The sequence below is a fragment of the Aegilops tauschii genome, chromosome 6 (assembly GCF_002575655.3).
Source record: "Aegilops tauschii subsp. strangulata cultivar AL8/78 chromosome 6, Aet v6.0, whole genome shotgun sequence".
Taxonomy (NCBI): Eukaryota; Viridiplantae; Streptophyta; class Magnoliopsida; order Poales; family Poaceae; genus Aegilops; species Aegilops tauschii.
This window is the reverse complement of record NC_053040.3, coordinates 18,169,296-18,195,733: the sequence shown is the minus strand read 5'-3', so window position 1 is coordinate 18,195,733 and position 26,438 is coordinate 18,169,296. Positions and strand designations below refer to the sequence as shown.

Here is a 26,438-nt window from a genome sequence, read left to right as displayed (position 1 = left end):
AATCACACAGGAGTAGCATGCATGTATGTAAGCAACATGAGCAGGCGGGTTGCTCATACTGCCCAGGCTGAATGCACTCTCATTTATTTCTCCATCTCGCTCAAAGCTTGCAACATGCATCATCTATCAAACCAGATGATGGATTCTTATTTGACGCGTACGTGGCGAGCTGCCCAAACCAACCAAATCAAATCAAATCAAATCAAACCAAACCAAACTCTGAGGGTGGCACCGCCAAACCATGGCAATGCAGATCCATGAAGCTGCTGCAGAGGCTCGGCACCTTGGCTTTGCAGATGCAAAAGCGCAACCAAACCAATCAAAACAACATGAAGTAGCTAGGGAAAGCAACATGAAACGATACACTGCAGCAAAGACATCCGCTGCGTAGGGAGCACCACAGGATGACAGGATCAACGTTCATGTCCCATGGAAGGAACTGATTACCTAAGGTGCAGCAAAAACAAATCGCCAGTGAGATGATTGGTTTACTACACATAGTAGATAGCATCGGAACTAGAGTAGTATAAATTAGAATACTGAAACATGCTGGCTGGCAGTGGCTCTCTAAGAGAGCTAGCGATGAAAAGAGAGATAGGTCATATGTATCTTACCTTAGTACGGTGCCTCTTTGTTGTTGGGCCTTGTAGTATGACGAGTGGTTATGCTCATAGAGTGAAGGATGGTGGTTCGCTTCCACCCCATCCCACTCCAGGTTATCCCACCAATCCTTCTCGCAGTCCACACTAGGCAGCTTCTCATTGTTTCTGCTGACGGCTGGTAGGCTCCTGAGGCTCCAGCAGCCCCTGATCTTGACGGTCTCCAAGTTGGGCGCGGACATCCTGCTCCCACTGATGTGCTGCAGGCTGGGGAGCTCATACAGGTGAATGCGCCTTAGCTTGGGGCATCCTATAATTCTCTGCTGCTTTTGCTTAGTGTCCAAAGCGAAAACCTCCCTTAGATCACCGCAACACACAATCTCCAGGGTATCCAAATGAGGCAAAGTGTCCACAGACTCGGACAAGGGTAGCGCATGTATGAGCCTAGGGCAATAGTCCAGGTGCAATAGTACTATTTGTACAAAGGAAAATGTACGTATTGCACTCCAATCACAGATGTAGCATGCCTTTGGGAGTTCAGATGCCCAGAATGTGGCCAACTCATAACAGAAGCTATCACCCTCACTTGGTTGGGGGTATAAAAGACAGTACTTAGCTTGGGGCACCTCTCGACTCGGCACCATTCAAGCCACCTCCAGCATGAACCTTGTGGTTGTGGGCATCTGATGCAAATGACGGATGAGCTATCATGCAGGTGAAGCATGCGAGCATTGTTAACTATGAAACCAGGGAAAACAGCGCTAACATTAATTCCTTCAGTGTTGCTCTGTTTTTGCTGTAGTAGTCCCCTCTTCACCTCCTGCTTATCATGTATGTGAAGATACAAGTCTTGGGCCCTTGGAGTAGGACTAGCTGGGCAATCCCACATCCAGCTGATTGCACCTTCATTATCAGCGCCAGCCTGTAGGTCGCTCTGACAGAAGAGATCCCTTGCATATAAATAATTATCAGGCTTGCGCAGACTCCGGATTCCTTGAGCAGCTTCACCGTCACCAACAGTAGCAGCAGTTGTAGGAGATGAACCCATTTCCATATATACATGACTGTGCTCAATATATCTTTTAACCGGTTCAAGCGACCTAAGGATCCTTGTATCCCTTGTGCAGATATACCACTTAAAGTCAAAGGACGCATATCGACGGATGCCCTGTTCTTTAGCAGTAGCAACAGGACTAGATGATGATCCCATAGCTGCAATAGGTTTCTGGGGTTTTTCTTCCAAACTAGCTTGGCCAGGTGATGTAGATTGTATGGTGCTGGTGTGCAGCACCTCCAAAACCTTTGTCCTTTTGTTTTTCGGCGGCCATAATATTGCATAAAGCTTCTCACAGCCCAACAAGATGAGGGATTTGATATTGTTAATTTCCAACTCTCTGAGGTCGAGGGTTTTCACTGCTGTGCCTGAGAGGTCCAGCTCCTCGAGTTTCTCTAGATCTCCTTGCCATAGTATACTCTTCAACTGAGAACAACCCCGGAAGGAAATTCTAGATATCCTAGGGTAGTCATGATGAGTATAAGAATCACGCAAGAAGGTGAATGACTCAACCGATGGGGGCATCATGCCGGGGACAACCTGTTCCACATGAACACAATTGATAAGGATGACTGTCTTAAGGAAGCTTGCGCTAGATAGGTCAGGCAAGTTGTGGTCCTTGGTTGGTAAGTAGCAGCCTTGTTCCTCTACGTGGACCTTGACAAGGGAAGGTCCCCTGCCACGTAAATCACTTATGCTCCAATCCTTGACTTCTTCTACAGTCAACTCCCTGAGGTCAGCCATAAAGTTCTTCATCTCTGCTGATAGTAATCGATACCAGCTTGTAGACCTCAGGTGCAGCACCCATAGCTTCTGGAAGCATGACATGTCTTCGTTGTGGCTTGGATGCTTATCAGATGGGATATTTCTGCAGTTGTTCAGCTGGAGGAGTCTTAGCTGGCTGCAACACAGGAAGGGAGGCGATTCAAAACTGAATCTGCAATGAGAGAGATGTAACACACGCAGCTTGCTGCTGTGCGAATGTTGGAATATTCCATTTTGTAATGTCGCCGTTCGGACAAGGTATGTAGTATCTGGTACGGCGAAGAAGGATGTCACTTCAGAAAGCACTATGCCAACCTCATCAGGTCGCAGGTCCCAGCGGTCATGAAGCAGGTGACGACGAAGAACGTCATCATCAGTGCGGAAACGAAGCCAATCCATAGACATGTTTCTCTGTAGAGCATCGGCAATTACCCATGCTGATGTATCGCCTTGCCCTTGTATAATCCCATCGCATACCAAGTAGATTGAAGCATGGTTCTCCCAGTTCACCCACTTGAACCCGGGAGATCGAGATCCCAATGCACAGGCGTACTGGAAGCACTTCTCAACAATCATATGGTTCATGTCAGGCTCTGAAATACCCATATAAGCGACAATCTCCTTGGCCTCTTCCAATAATGCTTCGTCACGGATGCAATCGTCATGAGAATAATTGACAACAACATCAGTATGCAGCTCCATCTTTTCACGTTCCTCGAAATCTATGTATTTGGATTGAAACCTCCCGTGCCAGGTCCACAACACCTTATTACTCAAAACTGATATTGCTGGGGCACCACAAGACTCGTACAGATCAATGTATTTCATGCTCCCATTGTGAAATATCACCACAAATCTGCTACTAATGAGATTTCTGAAGATTTCTGATCTCATATCTGCTATGACCCCTCGAGACCCTTCATCTATCCCACTAAAATCATCCTCCTCATCGCACCAATCGAAGATGGCCATCACCGACGGTGGAAGCTCCAGCTCCTCTGCGACTGCCTTTTGCAGAGCCCTCATGCTTTTCCACACTGAGCAATCGACATGGATAACCCTGTCAAACTTTGATTTTGATGATTTCATACGTTGTGCTAGTACCTTCAGTGCCGCTGATGCCCCAAATCCATGCCAACCATGGACGAGGATAACATTTCCTTTGCTTGTACCCTCCAAAACGCCAATCATCTCTCCTGCTGCAGCATCGATATTTTTTGCTTGGATCTTGATCTCCTGCAATGTTCAACAATAACAATATCAAATGAGGTTCATCACTTTATCCTTGTTTCTTTAATTCATTCATCTCAAACTACAAGGTGCATCATAACAAAAAATGCATGAAAAAGCTCCTACGGAGGAACACAACTAATTAATGAAGATCCTGGTCGGATGAGCTCAATATCTAGAGGAACCAAGTAAGTCACAAATATGCAGCATTAGACACTGAAAATTGAAGTGCATGCATGCGTGATGAACTACATACCTCTGGTTTAGGCATGATGAATCGAATCAATCCTTCAAATGTCAGCAGTTCTGTTCGGAATATCTAACCCATAGAACAGTCTACAGCAATATCCAGATCCAATTTCCTTCCTTTCCAAAATAAAGCACAAGAGATTGACAAAATCATTTGGAGAAGTTATAACATGATGCTTTGTTCAAGGAAGGTATAAATTTCGAGAAGCAATTAAACAATCTGCAGATTGCAAAGGATTGATGTAGTTACCTTATCACTGTTTTGGTTACCAGTCAAAATTTCAAGATTTCCCATGATTACCGCATATTTCCATGCCCCTCGGTAAATCGCCATACCGAGCAAAAAGTACGTAGGATCTAATTAATGCCATGAGAGTTGTTTCTGGCGTGTTGGTAGCAACCTAGTTCCTGTTTTGAGAGGTCTCTGGTTCGAATATTCGTTCATTCACTTATTTGAATTCAAAATTCAACTACAAAATTCGCTCGAAATATTCTTGGTTTTTCTTGGTATTTCTCGGTAACCGTGGTAACCACATTTACCAGTCCCCCTCAGTAAAATTGCCTCATTCGGTAACCATAACCTTGACCTTGATTAACTCCTGCAACGACCTCACGTAGTGATGATAAATATAAGCTCAACTAGCTAGCATGGGAAACGGCCCATGCATATGCAATGCATACACATTAGCTGCTTTCCTTGTGCTTGCTTTGCTTTCTCTCTCAAAAGCAAAAGCTGTGAATTCTTTGCTCCTACACACCACATCCATCATCAGATTCTTTGCTTGCTGCTTTAAAGGTCACAGGGATATAAAGGTAAAGACAAATCTGGGTTGTTTGCTTTGTTTGACCAACTTATGTATGAGGCTACGATTCCCTTGTGTAACAGGCAGTGTGGTTTTCGGCATAGAGGCTGCACCTAAAACATGATCCTAAATACTTCCTTTTTCATATAGATACTTCCATGAATACCAATAATAAACTCGTGTGAGAAAGAGTTTTAAAGTAGATCAAGTTATATAATTTTATTTATATAGCCATAAGAGTAAATTACATTTTGGACCACATAATCTTATGGTCTTGCCACAATCACAACTACTTGAAAAGAAAAGGCATGGTTCAGCGCGCCGGTAAAATCTAACAGCAGTACCTTGCTGCACGTATATCTTTATTGGCCTTCCCTAACGACAACATAGATTATCACTGGAAAGGAAAACACAAGAAATGGTCCGTCAGGCAGGATACTAATCCTCGGGAAGTAACGCTGTGCTGAAGTTGCATCTTCACAAGAGTTAATCCTGTCTGCACCATCAAATTCACCGGGAGATGATATATGCTAGCTAAAGAGGATCTGAAGCAAATACAGACAGGGTGCCAGAATCATCGGTCGGCATTGTCACACAATTATTCCCCAATTCTTCTCCTAACAAGCCTGCGTTATATTAGGAAAGTGCAAGCTTTGTCAAACGCTGGACAAAATTAAGCGCTACACATAGCTAGCTGCAATAGCAGTAGTACGTAGCTAGCTATTAGCTAATGTGCATTACGACGCCAAGGAAGCATTTACTAAAAAAAGCTGATTATAATGTATGAAGGCAAATTTATGGAAGGAAAATCAGTTTTTTGTTCTTGGAAGCAGGAGTAGATTTTAAGAGGAAACCTTGACTACTACTTCCTTCAGCTCAGCATGAGGGTGAGAACCTGCATCTTAGTACAGGAAGGAAGCCATGCCTTTTGGGAACTGTTGGAACAAGTGATAGCATGCTGAGCCAGAGGTCCTGCTGGTGTTGTTTGTTACCTTATAGGGGCGGATCCAGTGGGGGTGGCACCTAAAATGCAAAAATTATTTGACTGTATACTCCTAGTTAGGCTAATCTGGGTGTATTACATACAAGTGCTCAAATGTGGGAGTGTCACGCTTGTCACCCCCTGCTATGAAATTCCAAATCCACCACTTTTGAGATGGAAAACTTTGGATATGTAATATCTAGCAAGTTGTGTTGGTCACATCTGAAGGAAGTCAAGAAGACAGTATCTTGTTTGTTATATTGATAGAAGATGGCTCCAATATGAGGATGGAGTGGACTCAGATATTCTACTGGAAACAGCAAGTGTAGTTTCATCACTTCCAGCTTACAGAACCGAATTACACACCGAGCACCATTGTAGGCAGTCATGATCAGAATTAACAACAACCCATTCAGCCTAAAAATTTTACCTGCAGAACAAGGACAAGGAAGATGCCAGCTTTGCAACACTAACGCAATGCAATTATATCCCCTGTTTCGACGCCGGTATTGAGCCGAAGTAAACTTGAATCGAGTGGCAACATGCACCAAGACAACTGACGAATTGCAAGTTTGCAACGAACCACAGAATGTAAGCAAGGCGCTAACATGGTGACATGTGCAGGATCTGAATGCTGACTGCACAGGATAGATACTGTGCGTTTGGGAGTGCAGGAATTTTACAGAGCATGGTGGTGGTAGCACAGGGAATTTCAGAGAACATGGTAGGGCTGCATACAGAATCACAGAGAAGGTGGTTACGCAGGTTGCTGGCTCGAATTAATCTGCAACAAGAAATAAGGGTGAGGATTTGAGACCTTGTTGCTGCTCTAGGGCTCAGGAGGGGGAGGGGGAGGGGGAGGCGGCACGGCCGTGGGAGATTGGGAGGCGCGATGAGCGGGTTCGGGATGGAGGGTCGCTGCAGCGAGGGGGAGGTAGGCCATTGGGAGGAGAGAGGGTGGGGTGAGGGAGGCCGCCATCGGAGACTGGGATGAGGAGTGGGGATGCGCCATGGGACGGAGGGGAGGGGAGCTGGAATACGAGGAGGAGCGGGGCCGTGGAGAAGACGGCGGGTTGAATCGTTCGCCGTGGTGGGCTTCTCTGGTGGCCGCCGCCCGTCGGCCTCCCCTCGCGCCGCGGAGGCGGAGCTTGTCGAGTCGGGAGGAAGAAAGGGGGAAGAGATACAAAGACCTTGCTAAAATGCACGATTAAGGGCTCGTTTGATTCAAATAAATTCTATATGATTTTTGGAGGATTAAAATCCTTTGGAATTTTTTCTACTATATTTTGTCCTTTAAATCCCATAAAAAAAATTCCAACAAAATCTTTTGTACTATATTTCATAGGAAATCTAACACCCACTCCAACCTTTTTTTTAAGTTCCTTTACTTTTCTCGTGAAATCAAACACTCATTGCTAATCCTATAGGATTCAAGTGGGCATGGCACTTCAATCCTATAATTTTCCTATTCCTGCGTTTTCAAAATCCTGTGAATCAAAGAGGCCCTAACGGTTAACCTCCGAAAAAGGGTTTCCCCGCTTTGTATTACAAAAGCAACCACACACCGATACTCAAAAGCGAACAACGGCGGATCAACAAAAACGAAGAAGCCTCTCGACCGTTGCGCCCACTGGAGATCTCCCATCAAGCTCCTAGACTCCCAAGCGCCGGTACCAATCAACACCTCCAAGAAGGGACGTGACGATGACGACGCTACTGCCATGGGTTTCTCTCGGTAAGCAGCAAGGAGAAAGGAAGGGTAGCCCCCGACGCCCTCCAGGAAGGTCCGGTGCCACCCTCAGGCGCCACTGCGTCGGCGTCAGATAGGCCGACAGGGATTTCTCCCGATCCCAACCATCACCCAGGGCGCTCCGGAGCACTCCACCATACCGCCCACCACCCTGCGCAAGCACGATCTTGAAGCCATCCCCGTCGTCTCACCATGGCACCGCGAAGGGGAGGCCTGCACAGTGAATAAGAAGAGTCGGGATGCGGGGCAGCAGTACCGTCGGCCTGCGGGAGGGCTCGACCTCCACTGTCAATGACGGTACCCGACCGGACGCGTCAGCAGGAGCAAACTAGGCCCATGAGCCCACAGGCCCGACCGGGCTCTGAAATGCCCCTGAAGCCCCCGCTGGTGCGCCGCAAAAGAGCATGCAGTTGGCGTCGCCACCCCCTATCCGAGCTTCCCCTCCATACCGCGCAGGAGACAACAAGGACGCGTCGGAGCTGGCCCGCTAGAACCCAGATGGGGCCCTACGGGCCTAGATCTGGGGCGGGGACGCACCGCCAGCCATCCTGTGACGCCCGACCGGACCCGCCGCCAAGGGAAGCGCCACCACCACACTGGCCGCCGGGCTGCCGTCAACCGAGCTGTCGCCCCATGCCCCGGGAAGAGGAGCTGCACGTGGGTAAAGGAGGACCTGCCGCCGCCAACACCACCCGGGCCAGATCCGGGGGCGGCCGCCGACAACGGTGGGAGGAGAGTGAGGCGGAAGGGGGGTGAAGGGAAGGGTCCGTGCGCCTCCCAGGCCGCCCCCGAGGAGGCGGCGCTCAAGCATGGAAGGGAGAGGGGGGAGCGTCCGGGATTCGATTAACGGTTAACCTCCCTGGTTTAGCTATCAAAATCAGCTGTGTTAATTCATGCTTAAACTGGGTTGAACGCATGTCTTCTCATCGAACCCAAGAATAGGCATCCTGAGCATCAACATAAGAAAATTCACTTGCACACGCTACGTGATATGGTTATATGCAGGCCAAAGGTTGAGCAAAAGAACCATCAATTTGAGAAAAGCCATAAAAAAAGGTCTTGATGGACATGGATCTAGCTTGGTGTCAGTTGTTCATGGAGTAGAATGGTGGGCACTGGATGATAAGATCGCACACCGTGAGAAGGCCTTGTGCTCTAGCTATGTCTAGCGTAAAAAAGCGTGTTACATTAATTTTATGGAGGGAGTAAGAAAACGGTCAAGAGTCACAATCAAGCCCCCATACAATCCGAGTTAACAAAGCGAGCAGGAGCAAGGTCATGCCTTGGTCTACAACTTTAAGCTCCCAGAGTTTGAGCCCTGACGTTAACGAGGTTCTGAAAGCACGAGACTCTGGGAGAGGTGGCGGAGTTTGAGCGAAATGTAAGAGGGGGGCCAAGACTTGAAGTGGGACAAATTAGAAGGAAAGGAGGGGCTAATCTCTAGTTTTTTTTTTTAGGGAAAGCAGAGCTTTATAAATTAAGGCATATCGCCTGAGACACAAACAGCCACTTGGGGCGGTACATCAGAGTTCCAACTAATGCTGTTATCGGGTAAACACAAGCGACCTATAACTGCTAGTTCATGGGCTACAGAGTTTGCTTCTCTTTTACAATGATGGACTCTTTGCTTGGAGAACCACATTTTGAGCTGGAATTTGATATCCTCAATGACAGCGGCATATGATGATGACTCCACTTTCCGTAGATCAAGGGCTTCCACAAGCTGAAGGAAATATGCCTTAGAGGCAATAATAAAGTTATTATTTATTTTCTTATTTCATGATAAATGTTTATTATTCATGCTAGAATTATATTAACCGGAAACTTGATACATGTGTGAATACATAGACAAACATAGTGTCACTAGTATGCCTCTACTTGACTAGCTCGTTAATCAAAGATGGTTGAGTTTCCTAGCCATAGACATGAGTTGTCATTTGATTAACGGGATCACATCATTAGGAGAATGATGTGATTGACTTGACCCATTCCGTTGGCTTAGCACTTGATCGTTTAGTATGTTGCTATTGCTTTCTTCATGACTTATACATGTTCCTATGACTATGAGATTATGCAACTCCTGTTTACCGGAGGAACACTTTGTGTGCTACCAAACGTCACAACGTAACTGGGTGATTATAAAGGTGCTCTACAAGTGTCTCCGAAGGTACTTGTTGGGTTGGCGTATTTCGAGATTAGGATTTGTCACTCTGATTGTTGGAGAGGTATCTCTGGGCCCTCTCGGTAATGCACATCACTTAAGCCTTGCAAGCATTGCAACTAATGAGTTAGTTGTGGGATGATGTATTACGGAACGAGTAAAGAGACTTGCCGGTAACGAGATTGAACTAGGTATTGAGATACCGACGATCGAATCTCGGGCAAGTAACATACCGATGACAAAGGGAACAACGTATGTTGTTATGCGGTCTGACCGATAAAGATCTTCGTAGAATATGTGGGAGCCACTATGAGCATCCAGGTTCTGTTATTGGTTATTGACCGGAGACGTGTCTCGGTCATGTCTACATAGTTCTCAAACCCGTAGGGTCCGCACGCTTAACGTTTCGATGACATTATATTATGAGTTTATATGTTTTGATGTACCGAAGGTTGTTCGGAGTCCAGGATGTGATCACGGACATGACGAGGAGTCTCGAAATGGTCGAGACATGAAGATTGATATATTGGAAGCCTATATTTGGATATCGGAAGTGTTCCGGGTGAAATCGGGATTTTACCGGAGTACCGAGGGGTTACCGGAACCCCCCGGGGGCTTAATGGGCCATAGTGGGCCTTTGTGGAGAAGATGAGAGGCGGCCAGGGCAGGGCCGCGCGCCCCTCACCCCTGGTCCGAATAGGACAAGGAGAGGGGGGGCGGCGCCCCCCCCCCCTTTCCTTCCTCTCTCCCTCCTCTTTCCCCCTCCACTCCTAATCCAACTAGGAAAAGGGAGGGAGTCCTACTCCCGGTGGGAGTAGGACTCCACCTGGCGCGCCCCTCCTAGCCGGCCGCACCTCCGCCCTTTCTCCTTTATATACGGGGGCAAGGGGGCACCCTAGAGACACAACAATTGATCGTTTGATCTTTTAGCCGTGTGCGGTGCTCCCCTCCACCATAGTCCACCTCGATAATATTGTAGCGGTGCTTAGGCGAAGCCCTGCGTCGGTAGAACATCATCATCATCACCATGCCGTCGTGCTGGCGAAACTCTCCCTCAACACTCGGCTGGATCAAAGTTCGAGGGACGTCATCGGGTTGAACGTGTGCGGAACTCGGAGGTGCCGTGCGTTTGGTACTTGATCGGTCGGATCGTGAAGACGTACGACTACATCAACCGCGTTGTGCTACCATTTCCGCTTTCGGTCTACGAGGGTAGGTGGACGACACTCTCCCCTCCCGTTGCTATGCATCACCATGATCCTGCGTGTGCATAGGAAATTTTTTGAAATTACTGTGTTCCCCAACAGTGGCATCAAAGCCTGGTTTTATGCGTTCATGTTATATGCACGAGTAGAACACAAGTGAGTTGTGGGCGATATAAGTCATACTGCTTACCAGCATGTCATACTTTGGTTCGGCGGTATTGTTGGATGAAGCGGCCCGGACCGACATTACGCGTACGCTTACGCGAGACTGGTTCTACAGACGTGCTTTGCACACAGGTGGCTGGCGGGTGTCAGTTTCTCCAACTTTAGCTGAACCGAGTGTGGCTACGCCCGGTCCTTGCGAAGGTTAAAACAGCACCAACTTGACAAACTATCGTTGTGGTTTTGATGCGTAGGTAAGAACGGTTCTTGCTAAGCCCGTAGCAGCCACGTAAAATTTGCAACAACCAAGTAGAGGATGTCTAACTTGTTTTTGCAGGGCATGTTGTGATGTGATATGGTCAAGACATGATGCTAAATTTTATTGTATGAGATGATCATGTTTTGTAACCGAGTTATCGGCAACTGGCAGGAGCCATATGATTGTCGCTTTATTGTATGCAATGCAATCGCCCTGTAATGCTTTACTTTATCACTAAGCGGTAGCGATAGTCGTAGAAGCATAAGATTGGTGAGACGACAACGATGCTACGATGAAGATCAAGGTGTCACGCCAGTGACGATGGTGATCATGACGGTGCTTCGGAGATGGAGATCACAAGCACAAGATGATGATGGTCATATCATATCAGTTATATTGATTGCATGTGATGTTTATCTTTTATGCATCTTATCTTGCTTTGATTGACGGTAGCATTATAAGATGATCTCTCACTAAATTATCAAGGTATAAGTGTTCTCCCTGAGTATGCACCGTTGCGAAAGTTCTTCGTGCTGAGACACCACGTGATGATCGGGTGTGATAGGCTCTACGTTCAAATACAACGGGTGCAAAACAGTTGCACACGCGGAATACCCAGGTTAAACTTGACGAGCCTAGCATATAACAGATATGGCCTCGGAACACTAAGACCGAAAGGTCAAGCATGAATCATATAGTAGATATGATCAACATAGTGATGTTCACCATTGAAACTACTCCATCTCACGTGATGACCGGACATGGTTTAGTTGATTTGGATCACGTGATCACTTAGAGGATTAGAGGGATGTCTATCTAAGTGGGAGTTCTTAAGTAATATGATTAATTGAACTTTAATTTATCATGAACTTAGTCCTGGTAGTATTAGCATATCTATGTTGTAGATCAATAGCTCGCGTTTAGCTCCCCTGTTTTGTTTTGATATGTTCCTAGAGAAAACTGAGTGGAAAGATGTTAGTAGCAATGATGCGGATTTGATCCGTGATCTGAGGATTATCTTCATTGCTGCACAAAAGAACTATGTCCTTGATGCACCGCTAGGTGACGGACCTATTGCAGGAGCAGATGCAGACGTTATGAACGTTTGACAAAAGCTCGGTATGATGACTACTTGATAGTTTAGTGCACCATGCTTTACGGCTTAGAACCGGAACTTCAAAAAATGTTTTGAAATGCCACGGAACATATAAGATGTTCCAAGAGTTGAAATTGGTATTTCATACTCATGCCCGTGTCGAGAGGTATTTGACCTCTGACAATATTTTGCCTACAAGATGGAGGAGAATTGCTCAGCTAGTGAGCATGTGCTCAGAATGTCTGAGTACTACAATCACTTGAATCAAGTGGGAGTTAATCTTCCAGATAAGATAGTGATTGACAGAGTTCTCTAGTCACTATCACCAAGTTACTAGAACTTCGTGATGAACTATAATATGCAAGGGATAACGGAAACGATTCCCAAGCTCTTCGTGATGCTGAAATCGATGAAGGTAGAAATCAAGAAAAACATCAAGTGTTGATGGTTGACAAGACCACTCGTTTCAAGAAAAGGGCAAAGGGAAGAAGGGGAACTTCAAGAAGAACGGCAAGCAAGTGGCTGCTCAAGTGAACAAGCCCAAGTCTGGACCAAAGCCTGAGACTGAGTGCTTCTACTACAAAGGAACTGGTCACTGGAAGCGGAACTGCCCCACGTATTTGGCGGATAAGAAGGATGGCAAAGTGAACAAAGGTATATTTGATATACATGTTATTGATGTGTACTTTACTAGTGTTTATAGCAACCCCCAAGTATTTGATACTAGTTCAGTTGCTATGATTAGTAACTCGAAACGGGAGTTGCAGAATAAACAGAGACTAGTTAAGGGTGAAGTGACGATGTGTGTTGGAAGTGGTTCCAAGATTGATATGATCATCATCGCAGACTCCCTATACTTTCGGGATTAGTGTTGAACCTAAATAAGTGTTATTTGGTGTTTGCGTTGAGCATGAATATGATTTGATCATGTTTATTGCAATACGGTTATTCATTTAAGTTAGAGAACAATTGTTGTTCTGTTTACATGAATAAAACCTTCTATGGTCATACACACCAACGAAAAGGGTTTGTTGGATCTCAATCGTAGTGATACACATATTCATAATATTGAAGCCAAAAAGATGCAAAGTTAATAATGATAGTGCAACTTATTTGTGGCACTGCCATTTAGGTCATATTGGTGTAAAACGCATGAAGAAACTCCATGCTGATGGGATTTTGGAATCACTTGATGCTTGTGAACCATGCCTCTTGGGCAAGATGACTAAAACGCCGTTCTCCGGAACAATGAAGCAAGCAACAGATTTGTTGGAAATCATGCATACTGATGTATGTGGTCCGATGCGTGTTGAGGCTCGCGGCGGGTACCGTTATTTTCTGACCTTCACAGATGATTTGAGCAGATATGGGAATATCTACTTGATGAAACATAAGACTGAAACATTTGAAAAGTTCAAAGAATTTCAGAGTGAAGTGGAAAATCATCGTGACAAGAAAATAAGGTTTCTACGATCTGATCGCGGAGACGAATATTTGAGTTACGAGTTTGGTCTTCAATTAAAAAAATGTGGAATAGTTTCACAAATTCGTGCCACCTGGAACACCACATCATAATGGTGTGTCCGAACATCATAACCGTACTTTATTGGATATAGTGCAATCTATGATGTCTCTTACCGATTTACCACTATCGTTTTGGGGTGATGCATTAGAGACAGCTGCATTCACGTTAAATAGGGCACCATCTAAATCCGTCGAAACGACGCCATATGAACTGTGGTTTGGCAAGAAACCAAAGTTGTCGTTTCTTAAAGTTTGGGATTGCAATGCTTATAAGAAAAAGTTTCATCCTGATAAGCTCAAACCCAAATCGGAGAAATGTGTCTTCATAGGATACCCAAAGGAGACAGTTGGGTACACCTTCTATCACAGATCCGAAGGCAAGATATTCGTTGCTAAATTTGGATCCTTTCTAGAGAAGGAGTTTCTCTCGAAAGAAGTGAGTGGGAGGAAAGTAGAACTTGATGAGGTAACTGTACCTGCTCCCTTATTGGAAAGTAGTTCATCACAGAAACCGGTTCCTGTGACTCCTACACCAATTAGTGAGGAAGCTAATGATGATGATCATGTAACTTCAGATCAAGTTACTACCAAACCTCGTAGGTCAACCAAAGTGAGATCCACACCAGAGTGGTACGGTAATTCTATTCTGGAGGTCATGTTACTTGACCATGACGAACCTACGAACTATGAGGAAGCGATGATGAGCCCAGATTCCGCGAAATGGTTTGAGGCCATGAAATCTGAGATGGGATCCTGTATGAGAACAAAGTATGGACTTTGATTGACTTGCCCAAATGATCGGCGAGCCATTGAGATTAAGTGGATCTTTAAGAGGAAGACGGACGCTGATAGTAGTGTTACTATCTACAAAGCTAGAATTGTCGCAAAAGGTTTTCGACAAGTTCAAGGTGTTGACTACGATGAGAGTTTCTCACTCATATCTATGCTTAAGTCTGTCCGAATCATGTTAGCAATTGCCGCATTTTATGAAATCTGGCAAATGGATAAACAAAACTGCATTCCTTAATGGATTTATTAAAGAAGAGTTGTATATGATGCAACACTACAAAAAAAAGACACATCCGTGACATTTTGGGCCGAACGAAAAAAAATTCTGTCATACATATGACACTTCTACGACGATAATTGTGACAAAACCCGGTATCATCATAGATGTGGTGGGCTCCTACTTCTATGACAAAAAATCATGATAGAAAATGGGCTTTTCGTCCTGGGCGGGCCGGAGACGCAGCTGCATGACATTCTTTGGGCCGTCCATGACGGAAAAAACCGTGGTAGAAGCGAGGGGGAGGAAAATTTCGGGGAGTTCCCGGTTACGGTGGGAGGTCGGGGGCCGAGTGATGCGCGTTTCTCTTGTACACATACGCGCGTGTGTGCGAGGCGTTGGCTCTAACTGAACCCGAGCAAGGCGTTGGGCTCTAACTGAACCCGAGCGATTGCACTGCAGGCTACGCGTTACTGAACCCAAGCGATCGATCGATGGCTCTTAAATGAACCCGATCGAGCGATTCCTTCGCTACTGCTGCTAACTGAAGCCGGTCGATTGGATGAACAGTGAGCGTTGCGGGGGGGGGGGGGGTTGCATGAACAGTGAGCGGTGGCGTTGTCTCTGGATGAACAGGACCCCGTGGTGTGGAGGGCTGGATGAACAGTAGACGGTGGAGGGGTGCCCGTGGAGGGGTGGTTGAACAGTAGCCGGTGGAGTAGCGCGCGGTGGAGGCTGGATGAACAGGAGCCCGTCGAGGCTGGAGGAGGTCGACGGTGGAGATCAACAGTATCCCGCGGAGTCCCGTTTTGCGGTACGCCACACCCCTCCCGATGAACAGGACCCCCGTTTCGACCGTAGGAGGTCCGTTTCATCCGTTTTGCGATACGCCACACCCCTCCCGATCAACAGGACCCCCGTTTCGACCGTAGGAGGTCCGTTTCGTCTGTTTTGCGGTACGCCACACCCCTCCCGATCAACAGGACCCCCGTTTCGACCGTAGGAGGTCCGTTTCCTCCGTTTTGCGGTAGGCCACACTTCTCCCGATTAACAGGACCCCCGTTTCGATCGTAGGAGGTCCGTTTCCTCCGTTTTGGGGTACGCCACACCCCTCCCCATGAACACGACGCATTCCGTTGCCTCCCCATGAACACGACGCATTCCGTTGCCTCCCCATGAACACAACGACGACGCTGTTTCTCCGTTCCGACCCAGCCATGTACACGAGCCCTCGCCGTACGTATGCGCGAGTAGGCGTTCGAGACCCTGCCCGTATGTACGTATGTGGCCGTATTTTCTTTCTTGCACCCTGGCCGCTGTACGTACATGTACATGCTACGTGCGCGCCTCTACTACGACACGTGCGCGCCTCTACATCGACCAGTATATATGTACGTACATGTTCGCGACCAGAATGACAACGCTACGTACGCTTTGACCAGGTGGGTCCCGACTGTCAGGCACTTCCTTGCCTGCGAAGATGTAGCTGGTGGGTCCCAGCAGTCAGGGGGGCGAATCGTTTTGGGTTTTTTTTGCCCGGAGGCACTTCCTTGTGTGCGAAGATGTAGCTGGTGGGTCCCAGCAGTCAGGGGGGTGAATCGTTTTTTTTTGCCCGGACGCACTTCCTTGAGTGCGAAGGTGTAGCTGGTGGGTCCCAGCAGTCAGGGGGAAATGTTTTTTTCGCGAAATACGGTGGCCCGTCCGGTGGGTCCCTGCTGTCAGGTGGAGGATTCATTATTTTCCGCGTAATAAGGAGGCACTTCCTTGCTGCCGCCGTGGACCCAGCTGTCAGCCTCTCCACGTATAGTCCACGTCCGATGGAAGTCGTTCCTTGACCACGTTGACCACGCCGCGCCGAGAGCACCAGGGCGGTGGACGACGGCGAGGCCTAGGAAGGGGACGACGCGGAGCCGGTGAAGACGCGGCAGTGGATGCCCACGCATAGAGGAGTATGAGAGTTCACTCGTTCGGCTGCGGTGTGAGGCTGCCGTCGCCGCAGGGCCTGGCCAGCGGTGGGAATAGTAGGGGGCGGTGAGGCCTCCGCGGCAGCACAGCCGTCCACGGGAGGCAGGAGCAGGCGGCACGACCGGAGCTGCTTTGGGCGGCTGGAGCAAGAAGAACAGAGGTTGAAGAAGCACTACGGCCGTTGGATGGAGATCGTACGGTCACTGGAGCTAGAATCGTTCATATTGACTAAGTTGACAAAGCCCTCCGTCCCCGTCAACTTAGTAGGCCCACAAGTCAGCCTCCCACCAAGGTGGGTTCCAGCTAGCAGGGGGAGTATTCATTTTTTTGTGCGTAATAGGGAGGCACTTCCGGTGGGTCCGAGCTGACAGCGGGGAGGGGGCGTTTTTTTCAGGAAATACGGTGGCCCGTCCGGTGGGTCCCAGCAGTCAGGGGGGAAACATTTTTTTCGCGAAATAAGGTGGTGCGTCCAGTGGGTCCCCACTGTCAGGTGGAGGAATAATTATTTTGCGCGTAATAAGGAGGCACTTCCTTGCGGCCGCCGTGGACCCAGCTATCAGCCTCCCCACGTACAGTACTCTTCTGATCGAAGTCGGTCGTTGACCACGTTGACCACGCCGCGCCGAGAGCACCAGGGCGGTGGATGACGGCGAGGCCTAGGAAGGGGACGACGCGGAGCCGGGGAAGACGCAACAGTGGAAGCCCGCGCGGAGAGGAGTACGAGGGTTCACTGGTTCGGCTGCGGTGTGAGGCTCCCGTCGCCGCAGAATAACAGGGGGTGTGGGTGAGTGGAGGGATGGCCTGGCCAGCGGTGGGAGTAGTATGGGGGCGGTGAGGCCTCCGCGGCAGCACAGCTGGTCACGGGAGGCAGGAGCAGGCGGCACAACCGGCGCTGCTTTGGGCGGCTGGACCAAGAAGACCAGAGGTTGAAGAAGCACTACGGCCGTTGGATGGACATCATACGGTCACTGAAGCTAGAATCATTTATATTGACTAATTTGACAAAGCCCTTGGTACGCTCCAACTTAGTAGGCCCACATGTCAGCCTCCGAAACGGCGCGTCCCAGATGTCAGGGGGAGGAATCATTTTTTGGGCGGCCGAAGCTAAGAATATCCGAGATTGAAGAAGAAGCACGGCATCCGTTGGATAGACATCCAACGGCCACTGCTGCTAGAACCGTGTGTTGACTATAATAAGTTGACAAAGCCTTCCATACGCGTCAACTTATTTTTTTAGGGGACGCGTCACTTAGTAGGCCCACAAGTGTGTGGCAGAGAACTTATAGCCCATTTGCATTTTGTAAGAATGTACAACCCATTTTTGAATTCTAATGGAATTTACAACAGCCCATTTACAGTTTGTTAAAAGTACAGCCCATTTTCTAGCTAGGACAACGATTAATAATTCCAACCAACCGTTGAAGACAGAATTCAATAAAATTTCCCACATTTTGATGGGATCCAAAATATTTTTAACCCGAAATTTCTAGTCAGATTAAATATAAATTTGTATTACATAAAAATCCAACGAAACATTGCGCGCGCAACAATGAAAATTTAAGATTTTCAAAATCCATAAATAATATTTTATAAACTAATTTTGTGTTTGGTGCATTTTTTTATAGTTACTGCCCAGTTTTTATAATTACATCCTATTTATTATTTTTTAAACCCATTTTCCTGTTAAGCCTCATGCATCCCTCCTAGGAAAGATTTGCAGCCCAGCGGGGCGGAGAATAACAAGTTGACCTTGCCTGGGTATTCCTCAAAAAGACGTATAGCTGGGCTAGCCATTTTCATCTTGAAAAAATTAGTATCTGGGCTGGATATTTGGCTTGGGCTAGACGGGCCACAGCCCGCCAAGTTAATACCCTGCTCTCCTCTGAACAACAACGAAATCATCGCCAAGAAAAACTCTGCAGTGCTCACGCCTCAAAAACACAAATACTACTCGAGCTGCTTGGTCCCAGCTGTCGGCCGCACCTTGTGCAATTCTCTTGTTTATATTGACTACATAGGTTGACAATGGTGTGGGACCGTGATGTCAGGAAACCAGGAGAAAGCAAAAAAAATATAGTTGTACATAATAAGGAGGCACTTGCGTACGTACGGCTATGGCCCTAGTGGGTCCCTAGTGTCATCCAGTCAAAATAAAGTCATCTCCTGAATCCTCATGTTCGTTGACGATGTTAACAATGCTCGGCGCCACGGCGAGTGCAACAACTTGAAGGACAACGGAGAGGGCCTCGCGGGCCCTACGGATGGTCTGATACAGCGCCCGCTGCTCATTCAGGAAGCCAGGATCATCGGACACCTATGAGCACCTTCGAGAAACTGAGACGGCATGAAATGGTAAGGCCGCGCTTGGGAGCTCTGGTTTATTTCAAACCTGTATTAACATACAAGTGTAATTTACTCGTCATCGGAAACAGCGCGTAAAATACAGGCGTAATGAAACCGAGGGCCCGAGGTCTGTAAGTAAAACCGACGGGTTACGCGTGTAATTTGAGAGACCAGTGTATATTTTACGAGCACTGCTATATGGACGACATTACCAGACGATACATGCACAACGTGCGTATCATGCCATCCATGGGCAAGCCTGAAACAGCAGCTAACGGCTGGATTAGCAATCGTCCGTGTGTCGTTCAGCGTTTTTATCGTGTGTGAAGTACTTCCGATATTTTACTAGTCGAAATCGACCAACCAAGCGCCTTCGCCCGAGACCATCTGCTTTAATTTACAAGCGTCAGTTTTACAAGCGATTTTGGTTGGAAAACGACGATCCAATCATGGCCTAATATCATGAGTTGGTCAGAAGATCATATGGTTTCACGTCTAACCTACCCGACTTGTCGTATAGGCTATGAATGAAATATCAGACGATGAACTTCTTAAGCACGGAAACAACAGAAGAGGATGATCTTCTTAACAAGCAAATCACTGGCATTAGATCGACATGCAAAACAATACGAAACATTATTCGCAGGAGGCACGGTGAACAGCTCGTGATGCCGCATGCCACAACATTCCAAGCTCAACTTTGCAATCAAACACAAGGCCTGGCATTACATAGACAATATTCAGAACAAACTCTTAACACAGGAATATCTCAGCAGAGTAACTATTTACTTCTAAACTGAACACAGGAATAGGAAAAAACACTCGATGGTGCTCACAGCAAGGGCGTCCCACTCAAAAATATCAAATGCATGTCTTCTGGCTAACATCAATGAGCAAATTTTGACAAGGTTTTCCAATTCCAATATATTAAACTAACGTCTTCTTACTAACATCAATGATTAAACTTTGACAAGCTTTTCCCATTCAAAATATGTAATGCCTATGATCGTGGAGTCATGTCGTAGCTTCTTGTACTTGTTTGGGCACTTTTTGCCCAGGGCACTCCACGTGTTGTTAAATTGCCAATGGTCTCTGCAGACTAGTCATGTCACCGGTGTCTAATAATACTCTGTAAAGCTTCTCGGTCATTCCTTCTGTAATGTAGCACAAACAGTGACTGCTTCTTTCTGCAAAGTGGAAGGACCAACTGGACCCAGTAATGCAGCAGTTTGCCTTGGACACATTGGCTCCTTTTGTGCAGTTCAACTAAAATCGAAGTCGGAATAAAACCGAGCTTTAATTTTGATATCCCTGTAAGCAACAATAGGTATAAGAGAAACAATTACTGAGAAATAACGGTTGATGACTTGTACCCCCAGAAGAAAAGCATCTACTGATCTACTTTATCTTAATGGGAAACAAAGCAGGAGAGTAGCAATTCTCCATCAGTGTGATTCATTCATATTGACTGAGACATTATCTTAACAATGCCTTGTTTCAACATGTATAAAGAACGACAAAGCAGAAAAGTACCATTCCTAAAACAATGCAACTGATTCATTTTAACAGAGACATTATCTTAACAATACCTTGGTTAAACATGTAGAAAGAACTACAAAGCAGGATAGTACCATTCCTAACAAGTGTTGCAGTTTTGAACTAAGATTCAGTAGTTAATTAATTCTGAGAGTGGCATTGCTTAATTTTACCAGCGGCAATAGATTAACGAAAAGCATAAACAGTTCCAGGGGAGAGTGAGCGCAACAACAGTATGTGCTTCCATCTACTTATAAAGGGGGTGATGCAGAGTTTGTTGTAACAAAGCAACAAGCATCATGTCTGGGTTGGTCCCATTTTTGTTCACTACTTAATGGGAAAAGACAGCAATACAATAGCTTCAATTCAACATTTATTTAAAACAGTACCAATACAAGTAGCACAACATCTCAAAGCACACTGCACAATCATGTGGTGAAGGCCTGTACTGACCTTTCATGAGACGGACAAGATAAAATACGAATCTGCCAACACGAATAGGAAATCCAATCTCGTTTTGTGCAGTTGCACTGAAATCAAGCAAAGTGTTTCGCGTAGCGAAGCAAAATGTCGCAATAGCAACAAGTTGAATAGAAATCCCTGTTTAAACAAAGGCAAAAAAGGAATCAATTACTAGCTAATAAAGGAGGATGCGGCCACAAAAATGGTAATCCCGCCAATCCCTAACAAGTGTTGCGGTTTTGAAATAAGATTCAGTAGTTAATTCTGAGAGTAGCATCAATTACTGGCTTATAAAGGGGGTGATGCTGAATTTGTTGTAACAAAGCAACAAGCATCATGTTTGGGTTGGTCCCATTTTTGTTCACTACTTAATGGGAAAAGACAGCAATACAATAGCTTCAATTCAACATTTATTTAAAACAGTACCAAAACAAGTAGCACAACATCTCAAAGCACACTGCACATCATGTGGTTGAGACCAAGATTTGAAACAACTCGCCACGAAGACTGTAAACAAATCTCGATCTCCTTTTGTGCAGTTCCACCATAATTAAGCAAAGTCACCGGTGTGACATTCAAGTTGAACTGCACAAAACACTCTTAAAACATAAGTGTTTCGAGTAGCGAAGCAAAATGTCGCAATAGCAACAAGTTGAATCGATAGCCCTGTTTTAACAGAGGCAAAAAAGGAAACAATTACTTGCCGATAAAGGAGGATGAAACAAACGATGACAGAAAGAAGCATCTAACTTATCTGGGATGGAAAACAAAGTAGGACAGTAGCATTTCTAAAACGGTTGCATTGATTCATATTAACAGAGACATTCTCTTGAAACAATATTCATTAAAAATGTAATTTACTCAGTTGCATTGCTTCAATTTTCCGGCGGCATTCTTAGATTAACAACAGCAAAATAGCTGTATGGGACATGCCAGCACCATGTGCGTCCACACGTATAAATGGGTGATGCAGAGTATGTAGCCAAGCAGCATATATGCGCTGGTCCCATATTTGTTCTCTTTGAACCTTCTTTCTATGTGAGGGCAGCAAATCTAGTCCTGCACAAACTACCCGACCCCCCAGTTTCTTTCCCTTTTCAACAAAGAGATTGGTTCCTTACAGATGTGTGTACTGGGTTACCCCCTTTTTCCCTTTTCGACCTACAAAGCGGCTGGATAGCCAGTCTATACTACTTCCGCCCCTCCTTTCCTCATTGAACCACGTCCTAGATTCTTGCTCCTGCCCACCGCACCCTTCTTTCCTCTTTGAACCAAGACCTAGATTCGACTACAGATCGAAAAAGATCCACATGCAGCTAGAGCAACGACGGTTTCAAAGAAACTTATACCTTAGGGTCGTCGGGATGTGGCAAGGCGTGCGGCGGGAGGCCGGATCTGCCCACACTACGTACGGCAGCGAGGAAGAAGGGGTCGGTGGCCCTCCCGCACAGGCGCTGGGTGAAAGAGAACAGCGCAGCCGGCAGTGGATTGCCTCCCTCGCCGAAGGTGATAGAGTGAAATCTGCACCTCCTCCCCTTCCCGGTGCGACCGGATACGGACGCCTCCTTCACCAGCTGTGAGGGCGGAGAGAGAGACAAGAGGCCGATGCAGTCTTGTTTAGATCTGGTGAAGAGAGGGTGAGAGACTGTGAATATAGCAAACCCTAGCAAATGAACGCTGAGCCTCCAGCGTGTAACATATATGGAGAGGGTGAGAGAGCGAGACGCGAGAAACTCTATCAAACAAGAGGCTATAATGGAGTAAAAAAATCTCTCCATAGCAGTGGTTTTAAATAGAATACGCGCGTTCTCCGAAAAAAGAAACGAAAACTGGCGGACAATTTTTTAAGGGTCTGTCTAGGACACATCTAGATGTGACATAGTTATGTCACATCTAAGTTGATGTCCACTCTGTTTGTGGTCTATTTTTTTTCCTAGTTTTTTTTTGTTTCTTGTTGCTACATTATATACTTGTGGGAGCTTAGATGTGATATCCTTAAATAACATCTAGATGTGAATTAGACAAACTGATTTTCTAATGTACCAAGAAAGAAAACTCGATCAAAAACACGCCCCCGCTTCCAGGTCGCGAGAGTTGTCGCGCACACACACATAGACATAGACATGCATATCCGTGTTTACGTAAAGTTCCATTTCCATCTCCATCTCCAATCATATTTGTCCAACTGGCACATTATTTACGTTGTTAATTATATACGCAACAATATTAACGTACAACATCTCTTGTTTGCGCACGTCCGGACCGCTGCCACGGCCGGTCCTGACCAACCCGAACCCTCTTCATCACCCGCGCGTGCTTCCCGCCCGAAACGGTCAGTGCCGCATTCATGCCCGGCTAGAGCGGACGCGACCTCTCACTGGCAACGGCATTGAAGCGGCGCGCCGGCCGAGAGAGCGTCGCCCGCGCCGCTTCCGGGTGCACGCGGCTGCTCCGCGTTCAAAGGTCGCAATAGCTGGCTACAACATGCATGTAAAAAGTTCTTGGGAGTCCGTGCTACAGCTAGCTGTCCTCCCCCAACTCGTCAATCTCTTCCAGTAGTGCTAGTACTCCATGGCGCGATCCATCGACAAGCAGGCGGGAAAGTTATCGTATACTCGGTTTGCGGTGAGTGGCATGCCGAGCGACCGTGTGGGGTCGAGCCGTGGAGGAGGGTGAGACACGAACACGACAGACGTGATTTAAACGTTGGTTTTGCTCGATGGCGCGATCCAACGAAACGAAACGTTGGTTTATCTCCGTTTCCATTTTTTCTCCGGAAAAACGGAAACTTTCCACTCCATTTTCATTCCTATTCCAAGGTTGCCCCGTTACAACATTCCATCAAATACAAAGGAAAACTAACACGCATGCTGATGCATCTCAATGATTCACAGATCATAGCCAATATTTACTTCACAACTAAAGAAAAAAGTTGTGAGAGCGTGTACGAAAGAAAAACAACTGATGGGGTCACTACGACTTAAACCCTAAACCCTAAACATGATTTAATTTCCTGGCCAGGTAGAACCTGTCGAAGGAAAGACGGCTGGCACCCTCGGATCATACGATGCTTTTGTGCAGTTCCACTAAAATCGACCTAAGCATCCCTGATGGCAAAGATATTGAAGAAGTGTGATTAGAATTATAGTACTGGCACTAGTTCATGAGACATAAACTCATCACAAGTAGAAGCCGGTAGAAGTAGAGAAAGATCGACATGGAGATGGAGCTACGGCAGTGGAGCAAGCCGGCTCCAAAAGGAAGATGGACTACCTGGGACGTCGGGCTGTAGCTAGAAGGGCGGTTGGGATGCGGCGTCGACCCATACCGCGGTGACCCCCGATTGGGACGCACCGACTGTGGGTTTTCTCCCTCGCCGATGTTGACCGCGTCTACGCAGAACATTGTTCCCTTCCCCCAGTTGCGGGATCAGGCCCGTCGTTCTATGCTTGTGAAGAGAGCAACCTAAGCAAGCAGGCTTGTAGCTTAGGCTCCTGCTAGTGTATATATAGTGGTTTTCTTTTTCTCTCCATATCAACCATTTTATATTGCGTACGTGTTATTCAAGAGTGAAATGATGGTTGCTTCTTCCGACTAACTTACTGTGTGATTTGACTGCTCCTTAGTGGCCCCTACACGTACTCCCCCTACGTTTATGCAACAGTCACACGTACACATGGACGCGAAAAGCGCGCGACGCCCTAATGCATGCATGTCCGAGCACACGACGGAACACACACGGTCACGCTCAAGTGCTCAACCTACACGTGCATGCACACACACATACTCAGTCAGGGTGAGCTAGTGACCGTATAAACACCGGAAAATATATATATTGTGCGCAATGAGCATATTATGAAGTCCACTGACCGTATTTTTACAAATATAAAGTGACAGACAGTGTATTTATCTCGTTTGAAATTAAGCCATATTAACCGGAGAGGAGGCAGTATGAACTAGCATTACTTTGTTGTGTCCCGTCAACTTGCCGAACGAGGAGAAGGTTGCAGGACGGGAGAAGCTTGCGCGCGGTGGCTCGCAGGACAAGGAGAAACTTTTGACTAATGCAAGCTCTCCCTCGCTCAGGCGGTGGACGTGCAACAGTTAATTCGGTGTCGGATCGCCAGAAGCATACACTATACTACTAGTGCTATTATTGTCCGACTTTCCGAATAGGCGAACAGCCAAGCGCAAAGTTTACTAGTACTACTACTATAGTCTATAAAGGTATGTACTATACTAGTACTAGGAACCAGATGGAGGAGCGTCTGCACTCTTACTATAATTTTAAAATGTGATAAAGCAATCTTCAACACATTTGGTTCTCTTCGAGGGTTCTTGCATGTGATAATGGAAGTTGATTGCATGGAACACTTGCCACAATTCTCGCTTAATTCTGGCTCATATCCTGTTACAAATAGTAGCGCTCGGTAATATTTCCTCTTTTTTTGTTATTCAGCATGTAAACAGGTCAGCAAACCTTGCGGCGCATCTTCGTGCGAACCGTGCTTGCTGCACTTTGAATGTGGCCGAGAGCTGGCTTGATGAAACACCTCGCTTCCTACTTCTTTTTTTGCGGGGTACCTCGCTTCCTAGTGACCAGTGTCTTGGCGGATCGTCCTAAGAATGCTTATATATGAATAAAGCTCTCTCATTTACCCGTAAAAAAGATTAAGCCATATTAACCGGAATGGAGGGAGTATGGACTAGCACTACTTTTTGGTGTGTCCCGTCAACTCGCAGAACGAGGAGAAGCTTGCAGGACAAGGTGAAGCTCGCTTACGCCTTTTGACTAATGCAACCTACCCTCGGTGGACATGCATCAGTCCATTCGGTGTCAGATTGTCAGAGGCATACACTGTAGTACCCAACATGCGGAGTACCATCATTGTTCGACTTCACGAAGAGGCGAAGAGCCAAGCGCAGTAGTACGAGTAGTACTACTACTAGAACCGCATGGTGGAGCGTCTGTACTCTTATTTTTTTATCTCTGATAAAGTACACGTTTATTCCGGAGAAGGGCGGAAAACGGCAGCCCAACATGTAATGAATGATATCGATCAACCAACCATGCTCGAATATATCTTGGCCTCCGTGCGAGCCCGTCTATGTGTTCTCACTCCTCGTCTCTCTCAAGGAACGGCGGGTTGGCTCTTTGCCGTCAATTGAGATCGGTTTGCTCACACTCCTGTCCCACATGTCAGTGATATGCCAAGAGGAGGTGTGTTGACCGACTGGCCATACGCGTACTTGGTTTTGCACCTTCATACTACTCCCTCCGTCACAG

The 26,438-nt window shown here is 46.7% G+C and overlaps 1 pseudogene; it reads right to left on the bottom strand.

The window, feature by feature from the left end:
• Positions 1 to 610: 610 nt before the first annotated feature.
• The window catches only part of LOC109764116 (uncharacterized), a 57,358-nt pseudogene continuing 31,530 nt past the window's right edge, over positions 611 to 26,438 (bottom strand).